Raw genomic sequence first — 15,549 nt, 5'->3', positions numbered from 1 at the left:
AAGACCATACCCTGTGTGCTCAGGAGGATTCAAGTTAATGAACTCGTCATTCCTGTGCTCACCCAGCAAGAGGTCACAGTTGTCTGTATATGGAACAACTGGAAATGAAGGAAAAAATTTCTCTTGTTGTTTTTGGACTGATACTGGAAAATGAAAGAAGGCTTTTCTTTGTTTTAAGCAAGAGCTTTGCACAATCTGCTTTTGGCTACTAAGGAAAGTGTACTCCTTTTAGTATTTCACTCTTCTAAATAATAAGCATACTTGAATGATGTGTTTAGCATCGCAGCCCTTCTGAGTCGGGAGTATGATCAGCTCTTGGCTTATTTTCCCATGTAGTTTGGTCCCCAGTTTGGCTAGAGCAGCACATTTTCACAGTATGTGTATAGAGTTATGTATTTATTTTTGTCATAATTTTTCTTTGGCATATTATATGCTGTCATTTGATACTACAATTTTATATTCTTTCCTTCCCTTCTCCCCTGCCCCTACAGTGGTTTTGATATCTGCCAAAGATGCTCTATGGCTGTTTGCAGGTATTTACCTTTTTCACAACTCCTGTTCAGTATGGTTTATATTTTCTTCCAGATTGTTGTGTTATGCTTTCAGGTCATTAATCTCTACATTCCCTTCCCAGGGAGGCCGTGGCAAATCAGACCTTGGAGGTCTCCTGGAATTTTCTTTAGCAGAGTCCAAGGTCATGAGGCTGAATGCATTGTTTGAATATTCATCCAGCAAGACCTTTGGATATGCAGCAACTGAACTCAGCTGAGCACTGCTGCTTGCAGCAGTCATGTACAGCCTTGTTTATTTAACCCAGGCTGTACTTTAAAGAGGTTTTGGTTACAGGCGTATTTGGAATCCTATATAGATCGCAGCAGCACTGACGTCCTTACATTATGTTGGAGTGTCTTTGTTGCTGTTGAACAAAAAGAGAGGCTCTTTTCTTTTCACGTAGTTACATAATTAATGAGTTATTCTAAGGGCTTTTAGATCTTATTATTTGGGGATATTTTGAGTGAAGTTACACAAGGTCAGCATTTCAGAAAAAAGTGAAACTACATTTTATAGCTGAGGGAATAACATGCGTTACCAGTCCTGGTAGAATTTAAGTGTAGATAAAAATGTCTGTAGTTCTTCTGATTTCAGGAGGAGCTTCCTCCCAAAAATGCTGGGCTAAAGACTGTTTTCCAGGTTCTGCCATTGCACAACTTTAGGACTTGCCAGGGTGTGAACTTTGCCAAACTGCAGACAAGTGATTTTGATAACACTGCAGGCAGTTTCCCTGTGGCTATTTTGATCCTTGTGACAGAAAGGAAAATGGTAAAAATCACATGTGTTTCCACTTAAATTTCTTCTGGGATGACATGAGCAGTTATAAAGCTAGTTCACAAATATTCACGGGGAAAAAGAAATAGAAACAATAACAAACTGGGGTAGAGAGCTGGAGGCAAAGGGTTAGGATAGCTTCATCCTAAGCTTGGTGTCTGAGCAGACCCTGCTGTGGAAAGTGGGAACATCTAGCAGGAGTTAGGTCTCCAGGGAGATTTATTGTAGGATGTATTGGGAATGGTCATTCTACCTTTCATACATATTAGAAGATTGTTTCTTTAAAACTATGCATAAATGGAAGAAATCTGCCGGTACTGCAGTGTTTAGCACTGCATTCTCTCAGGGGCTTTTAAGAAGGAGGTGCTTAGAGCAGGCTTGGTGGATACCTATAGGTCTGTGGGGTGCAGCATCCTTGTGTGTAAAGCTGGGACGTTTTGGGATGTCAGAGAAAGAAATAGGGGTTTTGCAGCTCACGTGTGATCACGTAGTCTTTCCAGCTTGCCAGGATGGAGAAGTCCTCATCGCAGCTGATCATGGCCTACTCCAACTGGTGTGGCAGTGCTTCAAGCAGACAGCAAAGCTGCTTTTGAGACCCACATTTGTTAAGTCTCAGTTGGCCACGTTAGCTTCCAGTACTGTTCTCTTTTAACACAGCTATTTCTGCTGGAAAAGTGCCAGAATACACCAGGTAGCAGCCACGCCAGCTGTCCAGGGCAGGCGTTAATCTCCAGTCAAAGGAAGATGACAGGCAGCCAGGGCAGGCCAGGGGCCATAACCTTTGCAGTGCAGTCAGCTGGCACTGCAGAGTGATACACAGCCAAATACCTCAGCAAGGGGGAGGCATTTAATACCCACTGTGCTTTTATTTCTCATTATATGTACCAAATACGTTATCTTTAAGTTATGAGATGAGAAGTTTTTATGCTAGCTAGAAGACTCATACTATTGCAGTTCAGTTTGTAATATCCATAAATTCTGCATGTGATATAGTAGGAATAGTTGCAATATAACTGTAGTCTCCACTGCAACCATTTGAAACATTTTGAAGGTTATGGCCAAAAGTACTAAGAAATGCAGTGTTTGGACATCACTGTTAAGTGAGTGCACACCACTCAAGAAGCTCTGCATTAGTCAGACCATGTGCCATAGATTCAGTCATTCTGGCTCTGGCTGTGGCTAATGTTCAGTGCTGTAGAAGATGAAAAATTCATAATGCAAGTGTGTGTGCCTGTGTGAATACAATTACAGAAGGAATTAATACAGAGTAACTTCAAAGAGCACTCTCCACCAAGCAGAAAATCACAGTTTAGCCCGTGGAGTCTTTTGACCCAAGATGTTTGTCCGTGTTGCCTTACAGGGCAGAGTTTGTTTTCTTCAGTGTACACAAGTGTAAATGATGCAACCCCAATTTCAGATACTCAGCTAGCCATGACACACAGCCCTGAGAAACGCTTATTATTCTTTGGCTTCGCTCTTCTTTTTACTTCTTATTTATTCAAACAGATTACATTCCCATTTGGATAGGATTAGCTGTGGTTTGAAAGTATTGCTGTGGTTTGTCCTGTGAACATGAGTGTAGTATTCAGCTGAGCAATGTCTGTTTCATGACCTGAAACATCTCGGATAGAGCAGACAATACTGTCAGCATTTGTATCTAACTAGATTTCCTGTTGTATAAAGACATGAGGCACTTTTGGGGACTTCTTATGAACTTTGCCATGGGGAGAACTCAGAATTTGAGGTTGTCTTCACACCTTTTCTAGGAAACAGATGCATTTTTTTTCTCCCTCACTGATGAGCTTCTGATTAGCATTAATGGATGTATCCAGACCAGGCTAAAATAGTAAGTGCTCAACGTTTTGCTGTGATGAGGCACATGAGAACATCATGTGGCATGACTTGCATGCGTGCACATGTCCCCAGCCCATGCCACTGCTTATATGGCCCAATGAGGCCCATATACAGCTGTTTTTTCAATAATCAGTAAGGTGACTTTGCCCTCAAGCAATTTAACTTTGCTTTTTTTAGGATTAAAAATAACTAGGTATGTGCAAATGAATGTGATTCACATTTAATGCTTTTTTTTTGCCATTTGGTGTGGCAAATCCCAGTTTTCTGAAAGAGGCAGGATTATGCAGTTTGGCATCCAAATTTATTTTTCAAAATGTGAAACAAGGCATTTCATCCTCTGTGAATAGCTGTGTTACTGCTAAGGACATGAGGTATTTTTCCTAATTTCATTTAAGAGTTTTATTTTGGATACAAGTAATTTTGTTAGTGTTGGAAACCCATGCACAATAACATAACTCTGATGTTAAAGAACTGAAACTCTAATTGACTGGCCTTATGTCTCTAAAGGCAGAATGCAGCATAAATAAGAAGATACAAGCCATACATGGTGAAAAGCTTACTTTCGGATTTTAAGCTCCTGAGCTAAACTACTGAAAATTTGTACTGGGAACCAATCTCAGCATGAGTGCATGCCATTATTTTAGCAGGAAACACATGGAGGTTTATGCTCTGTAGTGAGGTATTGTTAAAACATGGTGTAACTGCTTTATGCTATGTATGTGGGTTTTTTTAGCACAAATTAAAATGTACCTTGATTCAAATTGAAGTAAAATAAAATCTGGTTATATTCTACATTCATTATTTATTGACAGAGTTTAAAAATAGTGTGCAAATTAGACTAAGCTCAATAGCAATCTTTTCCTCTCTCTTTCACCCTTGGGAAGCACCGTTCCACCTCCCAAAGAAGACTTGTGCCCATCTCAGATCATGTCATTGCTAAGGAAGGCTTGTAGTACATGCACTACTGTTCTTCTGGGCTGGATGTCACGTGGTGCAGGTTTGTGCCATTAGGCAGGGGTTGGACCCTATTTCTCACATTTGTTTCAGTGGCTTTAATAGAGGACATCAGAGAACTCTTACCTTCAGATAAGCATGACTTGTAAGGGAAATATCTGGGGAAAGAAGTTTCTATCCTTGTTCCGAAGCACAGACTCAGGAAGAAAAGGAGTTCTTGTTGCCACTTCTGTTTTGTGAAGTAGCAGCCAAAGATGCAACAAGGGGACAGCTTGTAAACCTGGATTACAGGTGTGCATCTTCAGTCACATAAACTCAGGTAGATCTCAGTTCTTTTACTAACTCTGTTTCCCTAACTTATGTTTTTAAGTTATGGCTTAGACTTCATTCCATAATACCTGAGTATCTACAGCCTTAAATGTGAGATGACTGTACTTGTTTACAGTGCTTTATACTGTGCATTAGTAAAAGGGCTAACTCTAGGAATCCGTTATAGTTTTGATGTTCCAATTCAGTCTATCTCTCATCTAAGAGTGATTCTCACAAGAAGAAACTTGTAGCTGGTGTTGAATACCAGAACCAGTGCAGAATTCAGCAGCAGGAACATGAAAATGTTGGTATGGTGTCTCCTCTTTGCATTCCCATGAGTTTGGCCTTTCTGCCGTAGCTGAATATTCTTTGCTGTTTTCAGATTTATGCTTGTGACAGAGACTGATTTGATCTGCTTTATCCCATCAAGTCCTGGAGTTCCTGCTCTATAGATGAAAGTCAGGTTGGATGGTCCTTTGGGCCTGATGTAAAGCTATCTGTAGTCAAGGAAAGTCTTCAGTGAACTTTGTGTCAAACCTTTTTTCATGAGCTGGACCTACACCAAAGAACCCCCATTCCCACAAGAAATTAGCACCATCTCAAAACTCTGTGTTCGCAGCTGACTTCAGCTCCTGTAGTATAGCTTATCTCATCCATCATAAAACTGAGAACCAAAATGTACTACTTTTTCAGGATGAACCTAACAGAGGAGAATTTGTTCTTTTTTTCCTATTTTGAGGCTTCCTATTTTTATACTGCAATGAAAAGCAGTACCTAGTACTTCACAGTGAACCTCTGATTTCTAAATGCAGTTCACTCTCAGGGTCCAGGGGTTGGAAACTTGTTATTCATTTTGATTTTTCCTAGACTTTTCCAGTCCCTTTGAGCCAGTGAATAAATTTTCCTTGTATTTTCTTGCCTATAATATGTCCTCCTTGCACTCCACAGCTGAAATGGTTTCTCAGAGGGCAGGAAACAGTTTTCCCAAATGTGTATTTGTAGCATTTTCTTGATAAGGATGGACTCTTGAACGTTTCCTAGTTACCTATATATAGATTTAAAGAAAACCCTAGAGTTAGTTCAATTTCTTGTTTTATCCATGCTATTCTTTAGCAGCATTCAGATATACACAATCAAGATGGTAAAACTGTTTTTTACAAGAAACCAACATCAAAAGAAGGGTGATTCTTTGATAACTTTTTGAGATACTAAAAAAGGGGTCTGTAAGCTTTTTAGCAGCATAAAGCAAGCCAGTGCCTTTTCATATTGCAAGTTGCTGTGTGAAGAGATGTAAAGCCTCCTGTAGTCATTAGGATTCCTCAGATGGATTCAGGGATATCATGCAGAGCCACAAAAAGCCTTTTATGATTAAGGCTGCTATCTGGTGATACAGTATTCTGAAGAACTGTTTGATGCTTTCCAGCAACACTTTACATTTTAATCTATACCAATTATTTTTAAAAATACATTTTGAATGTCTGGTAGCATTTCAAGAGACTGTACAAGGGTGAGTGGGTGCAGCATCTGACAGCCAAATATAGGTGAGGCTGCTGCAGCTCTGTGTCCCCAGGTCCAGCATCTTATCTGCAGTGGATATATATGCTCATTATATATATGTGTGCCTGTGTGCGTGCATATGCATGGTTATATACACGCATGGATCGACACAGACAGAGGACTCATAGCAGTCACACAATTATGAGTGGCATAGGTACCCTCCTCTCTGGCTGTTTAAGATTAAAGTCAAATATATGCATCTATATGGCACATCTGTAAAGACGTATATACAGCATAGGTATGTGCATGCATGCTTTCAGCCCCTGAGCTCGCTGCAGCTGCAGGCACCTCAACCACATGGACTTCTCTGCCCACAGTCCAGCTCCAGCTGCTGCACTCGGAGCCCTACACACACAAGTGCAGGCAGCATAGGCTACCCACAGGGATGATTCCCTCCTGTGATGGTTTGGGGAGTGATGAATGGGCCCCCCTTGTGTCTGTGGTAATCAGTTGTTAATGAGCCACCCTAATGAGGAAGCTCTGTGCTGAGCTGTATGTCTTGACTGACATGTTCCTATCTTAGTCCAGAGGAGGGCCACGAGGATGATCAGGGGACTGGAGCACCTCCCGTATGAAGGCAGGCTGAGAAAGTTGGGGCTGTTCAGCCTGGAGAAGAGAAGACTGCGTGGAGACCTCATAGCAGCCTTCCAGTATCTGAAGGGGGCCTATAGGGATGCTGGGGAGGGACTCTTCATTAGGGACTGTAGTGACAGGAGAAGGGGTAACGGGTTCAAACTTAAACCGGGGAAGTTTGGGTTAGATATAAAGAAGAGGTTATTTACTGTGAGGGTGATGAGGCACTGAAACAGGCTGCCCAAAGAAGTGGTAAATGCTCCATCCCTGGCAGTGTTCAAGGCCAGGTTAGACAGGGCCTTGAGCAACTTGATTTAGTGGGAAGTGTCCCTGCCTATGGCAGGGGGGTTGAAACTTAAGATCCTCTCCAACCCAAACCATTCTATAATTCTATTTCCAAACTGGTGGGATGGGCACCAAACCAATTATACACGGGTGAAGTGGCACCTAAAGTTTAGGTGTACAGTGTGTTAATTTCCATGAAGGCCCTGTTGAATATTTGTTAGAACACTGTTTATCTTTTTTTTTCCTGGAAAGCTGAGGGAAAACGGGATGTCTTTTGATTATCGAGTTCTGGGATTTTTTTGTGCTGTCCTCACACTGCTCAGGGGGACTTCTCTGTAGAGGCAGATAGCTTATGTAAAACTATAGCCAAAGCCTAGTACCCCTGTGGCAGATTGCTGGGAGGCTTTCAGGAAGGCTCTGAACTCTTCAGTGGAAAACAAAGAGAGCGACGAGTTTTCCCTGGAAAGATGACTCGGTACCCTGGAAAGAAGGAGGTGTGTGTCATATTACACTGAGTCAGCTTTATCACACAGAAGATTTAACAATAAAAGCATGTTTACCCAAAACAGATTTACGGGAATGGAACGAAGTCACTAAAAAAGTTAAAATCACAAAACTTATTAGAAAAAGCTTATTAGAAATTCTGAGCTTAGGATCCGGTTTTAGAACTTGAAGCATTTAACATTTGGTTCAAATTAAAGCACAAGCCCCTAGGCTGAATCTCTGACTAAAACTGAACAAGAGGATAAAAGATGGGCTGACCTTTTCATATGAAAAGACATGATTCTTTTTTCTTTTAGGGGGAAATTAGAAGGGCCTTCTGTCCAAAATAGAATGAAGTTAGTTGATCCAAGGTGATCTTTTCAGTTCATTGCACTAGTTCGTTGTCCTGTAGGATGAAACAGCTCTGAGCCAGAATTGTGGAGATTACATCATGAGAAAGGACTATTGGTTCATGCTTAGTAAGATTGTCCTGAGCTGCAAGCCATTAAGCTACTTGTATTTCAGAAATCAACATTTAGACTGAAACAGTAAGCCAGTCTCAAAATTAGAACAGTTTTCGTTCCATAACAATGGAAGTGCTTGCAGATGTGTGAAATACCAACCACCTGTTGCACTGACATAACTGTTGTCCTCACATTTGATGTACCTAAATACTTTCTGCAGCCTAGATGTGTGAACCTGTGATTGTAAATATTGAAGGTTGGTTGACTCGTGATAGCTGTGGATGTTCACGGTCTTGATCCATGGAAATAAAATAATTCAAGTAGTTTGTTCCACCTGCTGGCTTTTGCTGTAGGTGTTGGCTGTGCACTGACACCAGAAGAATTGCTGTTAGCGAGGGGAGAATTAGTCTCTTGGCTTCAGTGCTTGCTTGACTGACTTTTCTCAACCATTCTTTTTCCTTGTCTTTGAGAACTGTCTTTTATGAGCCTCAGCTGAACTTAAAGCTCTGATGTCCTGGGTGGGACCCTCAGGCCTGTTCAGCTTTCCTTTTAAACTGCAAGGAGGCTTCCCAGTGACTACTGTGTTGATAGCGTTTTTTAAAAACCTGTAAGGATTTATTTATTTCTTACTGTAGAAAACACTGGATTGAAATGAAGAAGCAGGAACTTGGCCTTTTTTAAGGGCCAAATAATGATTTTTTTATCCTATTGTTGAATGGGCTTTGGCAGTTAGTAATCAATATTTACTACCTTTTGAATATTTGTGGGATGCTTCACTAGATACAGAACAATTAATTGTTTCTACCATTGGTGCTTGCTTAATCATTTTTGATGGCAGCTGGAGAGGAATATGAATGTTCTCCTGGGTAATGGTTAAGCTTCACGGACCTATCAAATCTGGTAAGACTCCAAAAATGTGTAAAAACTCTGTTTAGTAAATTAAGATGAGAAACTATAATTAGGTGTTGTTTGTAGTTCAAGCATGATGTCATATTTGGCATATTGCTACAGAAAAACTCCTAGCTCATGGCTCAGTTCTGTTCTTTCTCAAGTCGGTGTCTTCAGTGTCTGCTCTTGAGGCTGCCTGTCTTAAAGAGGAATGGTTCATGTGATACCAGCTTTTTAGAAGCTGATTCAGGGTTATCGCCGTCATGGGAAGAGAGGCAGGAGGTGCTGCTTGGAACTGGTCATGACTGCATGATTTCCAGCCGCCTTATCCTTACATAAAACTGATTAAACAGCTTTAACTTTTTATGCTGGCATAAAATCCTCTAAGGCCATTCCAGCTTGACAGCCCTGGTCTTCGTGGGAGAGGCACACAGAACTTGCTGCAGCATTTTTTGATGCCTTTTCCCACCCTTCTATTTATACTGCTAAATAACTGTAGCAATTTGGGGTTAAAAAAAAGGCTTGAGGAAGAATAATATCACAACAAAAACATATGTTTGGAACTCTAAAGCATCACAGGAAACAATGTTCTTCCAGCTTACATGAAGTTGCAGTATATTAACAGCCCTTTTGTATCATCTTTTCCAGTCTTGCCTTTTCACACAATAAGCATGGGAGCTGCTGAATTTTGGAGCAACTGCATTAACTAAAAGTCACTATAATTGTGGAGGAATAATTTGATCTGTAGTAAGTCTCTTTTCAGTTACCTGAAGCTTTCATGAATATTTATTTGGATAAAGTTTTGAATCTATCAAAAGCTTGAAAGCCTCCTGTATATTGTGACTATTTAAATTTAATTTGCTTTTGCTATAATCAGATACAAGCAAATCTGTTCATTGGAAAGGCAAGTATAAGGAAAGAGGAATTCCGTTCTTCATACAGTCGAAGAAACATCCTTTCAAACCAGACATGTCATCAGGTCATGAGGACAATCTTACTAGTTTTGTTAAATTGTTTCCCTGTTTCGGGGTTCTTTGGCCAAGTATGCGTAAGTGCTTAACAAGAATACTGCAGGGTTTGTAGTTAAAGGTAAAACACATCATTGTCATGACTTCTTTTTAATGTTCTGTTTGCTACCTGAAGCATCCTCCTTACCTTCACAGAAATGTTTTGCTTTTGCAAATGTGGAGTTTTATTCACTTACGAGGTTGAAAAGGATGCAGTAGCTCAAAGGGCAGAGCAGGCTATATATGCTATTGGAGTAGCAGCAGATTTAAAGCCTGGTAACTTGTGCTTTAATAGGACTGTAAAAGAAAAGTTCATAATATTAGAAAATAAGCACTTCCCCATTCCCAAAGGAGTTGTACATCATATGTGTAGACCTGATGTATTCTGAGAGAAGGAATTTCACACCATTATTGTATGAGGCACAGCAGGAGAAATATTAAAGTAGATAAAGAAGAGATAAATAGAAAATTAGATATTACAGAGGTGAAATTTATATTTACAGGCATTCACTCTACATTAAAGGTAGATTTCGTGAATGAAGATGCATAGCTTTATAGGCAAATGAACAGAAGAGGCAGCCCAATGAATTGCCCCATTGCCTTCATTAGGGCAGTGAGGAACCAGGATATTGTCAATACATAGACAATATGGCTGATGTTGTTGTGTCTCAACCTGAGATGGCTCCTGCAAGACCAGCTGGGTTGTCCCTCGTGTGCTTTGTGGCATTCCCAGGCAGAGGAGCACTGTGCCAAGAACTTGGACCAGCCTTTTGGGCTGCAGAGGTTATGTGTGGACCTTTGTCTTACTGGTGCCCACTGCAGATTGAATAGTCTGGCTGGAGATCTGACTAAAGAGATAAATACAAACCTTCTCTGAACAGTATGATTTACAGAACACACTTGACAGCCTAGCTTTATGGAAGGCTTTTATTGACATTCACTTAAGAAACAGCATTATTCCTTTGTGGTTTTACAACTCATAAGTAATGATATGATGTTGGACTATTCTGCTTAAAGCCTTTAGACCATAATGGCAGAGTATGTGTTGTGTGTGTAATGTTGTTTTTCTATGGGTTTGTCAAAACTCTTAACAGGTGTTCTTACCCCTTTTCTAGAAATCATTACTGTATTGTAGTATGCCATAAATAGTGAAAGTGAAACAAATGTTCATCTCCTGAGTGCCTGTAAATGTTCTGCCACAAATATTCAGCTTAGCCTGGCAAATAGTCCTTATGTGACTTTTGCTGTACGTTCTATTTCTTTTCACTTAGAGTGTAACACTTAGTTAACTCTTTCTGTGAAATCTAATCTAATTTTAAAATGTCCAGTTTTCAGAGCTATGCAGAAAGTAACAGCACATGAAGTCCTACTCCACCTCTCAGCATCCGTATCTCTGCCCTGGATGGTAAGCATCATGTGTTGGAAGGAATGCACCAAGGCAGCTAACAAATGTCACCACTTCATATACACAAATGTGTTTTATAAATAAATAAGCAGATTTTAAAAGTACACTAGTTGTTACTTTAAAAAACAACTTTCCTCATAAAAACTTTTGAAGCTAAACAGGAGGAGAGGTGAGAAATGTTCTTTGTAGGATTGTGCTCACACTAACGTTATGGTGTTTAATGATAGTTGTCCAAATACAACAGGTGGTTTTCTGTGTGTAAATGATCTTAGTTTCTAAATAGTGTAGATACTTCAGTGGAGAAAATGAAATATGAAAACTGTAATGTAAATATTTTAAATCTCAAAAGCATGTTGCTCTTGCTATCTAATATAATATTACATATATATATATATGTATATATATATGTGTATATATATATTCTGAATATATATATATACATTTCTGAATGCGCTGTCAGGTGCTTTAAGCTAATGTTTCCTGAGACTTTGTGAGAGACAAGCTGGCAGCTGTCTGAGCCTGCTCAGTGCTCTGCTTCACATCCTTCCAGATCAGAAGGCACTGGGATTTATTTTCCTCTACCTTCCCCAGGTGCTAAGGCAACAAAGAAAGGACAGACAGTGGCAATGCTGAAGGACACTTGTGCACCAAAATTCCTGCAGTAACTAATGAATCTGCTGGGGATTGATCACATTTCTTAGTATTAAATAAACCCAGAAATTTATAGTGGAAGTTAAGAAACCATTTGTTTTATGACCCAGCAGGAATTTTGTTTTGTTGCTCTCCTACCAAATACCCAATAAGGTGATCAAGAAAATGGTTCCTGGACCTCTGCTGACTTCTAATAACATTGTTCTTCATAGTGGCTGGAAGCAGCTTTGTGTTTGTTACTGACACCTGCTTAGTCCAAAATAATTGTGAAAATCAGTAGCCTACAGAGCATGTTACTAGCTTTAAAGTACAACTCCCCACCACCAGGCTGCATATCTACAGAAGGCATTTTGTGAAATTCACTGTCTTAACTTCTTCTTAAGCACCTTATAAATGAACCCCAAGTATGCCAAGCTGTTACAGGCTGACAAAGCTTTGAATTTTGCCTGCTTCCAAAGAGAATATTATGCCAGAAGTATATCTTTCTCCCTTTTCCCTTTCTTTTAAGCTGAGGTGCGGTAGAAGTTGCCTAAGACTATTTCATAGTGCTTCAGGCAAATAGTCACATAGTCCAAGTTTCAGTAGGTTATAATAAATAATTGAATAAAAAAAATACCTAGAAATGTGATAATTACAGGTTATTTTTCCTCCTGAACTTTGCTTCTTATATGTTTGTGATGGTGTATTTGTATAAAGTAGTTTAAAAATGACAGTAGCATCTCCTCACCTTATTCTTGGTGCATTTGTTTCTGGTAGTATCTGCTGGCCTCTGCTAATGAAAGAAGTTTGTGCTGCCCTTTTTGTGCCAGCGCTGTAGAGTTAGCTGATACAAACCAGGGAATTTAATTTATGTCTAACACAATGGTGAACTGAAGTTTTTGTAGTTTGCCTTAATTTTCACAATGTTCAGTCTGCTTCCATTTTCTAAAAACTTTTGGATGGCTATTCTTTACTGCCATTTCATGGTATGTATTGTGAAAGCAGAAGGGGTCTGTTTTCCTACTCCACTGACTCCCACGGTATTGTTCAGACATCATGAAGAGGAAGGTTGCTGCCTATGAAGGACTATCCAAGTGCCAGAGATGTCCTCACTGGACTACAAACTTTGTAACTGCATCACCTGGAAAGCACTTTTGACTAACCTGGGGGGATTTAACTGAACTTGAGATTTCTTTGGCTAATTGAATACATGATGGTGAAAACCTGTAGTGATTATTGCATGATGCATACCAGGGAAATTTTTTTATACTTATGTTAGATGAGGGCAGTTAATTTGGTGAAATGCGATCTCCTTTGCCACCCTTCTCTCACTTTCTTTGCTTCATCTGAGCATGTACATAATTGTTACAGTTTTGCTCCTCCACATCTTTCAACATTGAAACTGGGGTGGCAGGAAATCCAGCTGAGGAACTGTTGTTATTTTTGTTCGTCATACAGAGTTTATATTTTAAAAACAAATAAAGCTATTTTTATAAAAGGGCAACAACGCGTGTGAACATAACGTAGAAAAATCACAGAGGAGACATCAAATCCTTAAATGTTAAATAATCTACTTTACAAAGTAGGAGAGTTATGCCAATTCCCATCCTATCTGGGACCTTTCTGCAGTAAGACTTTTGAAGACTAGGATGAGTGTTTCACAATAGACTGGCAATAGTCAGCAGTATATATTTTTGCTTTAGTATTTTTCTTTTTTTTTCAAATGCAGATACAGAAGAAACTTTCCCTACGTGTTCTTGAGATTAATTTCTGCTCTATTCCAGAGTAATGTATTAGACATTAAGGCAAGAGCAGAACGTGATGATCCATGATGACTTCCAGTGAGACCAACCATTCCTGTATCTACCCCAGCATTTACTGTCTGAAATAAAACAACTTGTGATTTATTGTTTTTTAAGTGACAGATTAAGTGCATTAAAAGCAAACGAACACTTACACTAATTTGTTAGGATACGTTGGCTCCAGATGTCAGATACAAAAAGTGTTTGAAAATATTATTTCTTTTTTCCCTGATCATATTCACACTGAATAGTAAACATGTTACTGTGGACTGGATGAAACCTTAACTCAATGTTTGATGTATCTTTGTCATAGTAAAAGTAAGAAGGGCATTATAAGAACAGCTGAAAGCCTGAGAGCCTCTGCTCCCCAGAATCCTGCCCTTTGGCCTGACATAGAGGTTTAACTTTGAAGCAGAAGAGGTATACCGTGTTGTCTGGTAGCCATTCCTGGGATGGGAAGATGGTATGTTAAAAACACAAGTGGTCAAAGGAAGAGCATTAGGAAACCAAGCACAAAATCAGAACAAGTAGTAGGAACAAGATTGGTGGAGAAAAAATGCGGGCGAGGAGTTGTTCAGGCTAAGTGTTGGCAGGATAGGGCTGGAAACTGTTACCAAAGAAACTATCTTTTTGTTGATTGAGTTGGGTAGAAGGGAAAAAGACATTGCATGCTTTTTGTAAAATGGTTGGGCTTTATCAGTCAAATGATCAACAGCACTGCGGTTTCCTTTTCTGATACGATCTGCAAAAGCAGGATTTTTGCTTTATGGTCCAGAAATGCATAAATGCTTATATGTACTATGTGCACGTCTTTAAGCATACATGTAATTTACATTTTTGGTACAGCAAATTAACTAGATGGAGTTAGTAGTGAAGGTCAAAATCTAATAAGGTTATCTGCTTCAGCATAAGGTGTTTCATTTTAGTACTAAAATGGTAAAGCAGGGCTAGGCTTGTAAGCCAATACAGGTGAAAAAATAATGAATACATTTTGTACTGATTGGCTGAGTTCATCTTCCTCAGATTACCTTGGCTCCAAAAATAAAATAACTATTGACCTACTTCTAAAAATATACAGGATCAGGCAATACCTTAATTCTGATTTCTTTTGTACTGTCCTGGTTGCAGCTGGGATAGAGTTAATTTTCTTCCTAGTAGCTGTGTTTTGGATTTAGTATGACATTAATGTTGATAACACACGGATGTTTTAGTTGTTCCTAAGTAGTGCTTACCCTGGTCAAGGACATTTAAGTCTCATGCTTTGCCAGTGAGGAGGGGCACAAGAAGCCAGGAGGAAGGAGAGAAAGGACACCTGACCCAAACTAGCCAAAGGGGTATTCCATACCACAGCATGTCATGCCCAGTTGTTGTGGTTTAAACCCAGTCAGGTAATTCGTTCACTCACCCCCCCCACTTCTTTCCCTCCCCCTACTCCCAGAGGGACAGAGAGGAGAATTGAAAAGAATGCAGCTCCCACGGGTTGAGATAAGAACAGTTTAGTAACTAAGGTATAACACAAATCACTACTGCTACCACCAGTAATAATAATGATAAAGGAAATAACAAGGGAAGAGAATACAACACCTCACCACCAGCCAACCGATAACTCGCCTCTCCCAGCCCGACCAAGCACCAACCCATACCTCCTCCAACCCTGCAGTCTCCCAGCCCTTCCGGCTAACTCCCAGTTACATCCTGGGCATGACGTGCTGTGGTATGGAATACCTCTTTGGTCAGTTTGGGTCAGGTGTCCTGTCTCTGCTTCCTCCTGGCTTCCCCTCCTCCCTGGCAGAGCATGAGGCTCACAAAGTCCTTGGCCAAACCAAAACATCCTTGTTATCAGCTCTGTTCCCGAGCTGAAAGTCAAAACACAGCACTGCACCATCTACCAAGGAGGAGAAAAATGACTGCTACTGCTGAACCCAGGACATTATCCACCCCTTATTCCATACCATTCACGTCATGCTCAGATCCCACATTTTCAATATACCATCACTCTTATCTTAGTGCAT

General features: G+C 40.0%; 1 protein-coding gene and 1 long non-coding RNA gene across 2 annotated transcripts in view; both read left to right on the top strand.

Annotated features, from left to right (window-relative positions):
- Positions 1-15,549, top strand: part of ARHGAP6 (Rho GTPase activating protein 6) — a 327,191-nt gene that overhangs the window by 25,442 nt on the left and 286,200 nt on the right. The window lies entirely within an intron of this gene.
- LOC130604761 (uncharacterized) lies at positions 8,501-9,740 on the top strand. The gene is made up of 3 exons (XR_008973516.1): positions 8,501-8,705; positions 9,342-9,440; positions 9,571-9,740. It is a non-coding gene; the product is annotated as an uncharacterized LOC130604761 (long non-coding RNA).

Source organism: Pezoporus wallicus, unplaced genomic scaffold (assembly GCF_028554395.1).
Source record: "Pezoporus wallicus isolate ANWC-B61680 ecotype Strahan unplaced genomic scaffold, APGP_CSIRO_Pwel_v1 contig_5767, whole genome shotgun sequence".
Lineage (NCBI taxonomy): Eukaryota > Metazoa > Chordata > Aves > Psittaciformes > Psittacidae > Pezoporus > Pezoporus wallicus.
This window is presented reverse-complemented; position numbering and strand designations above follow the sequence as displayed.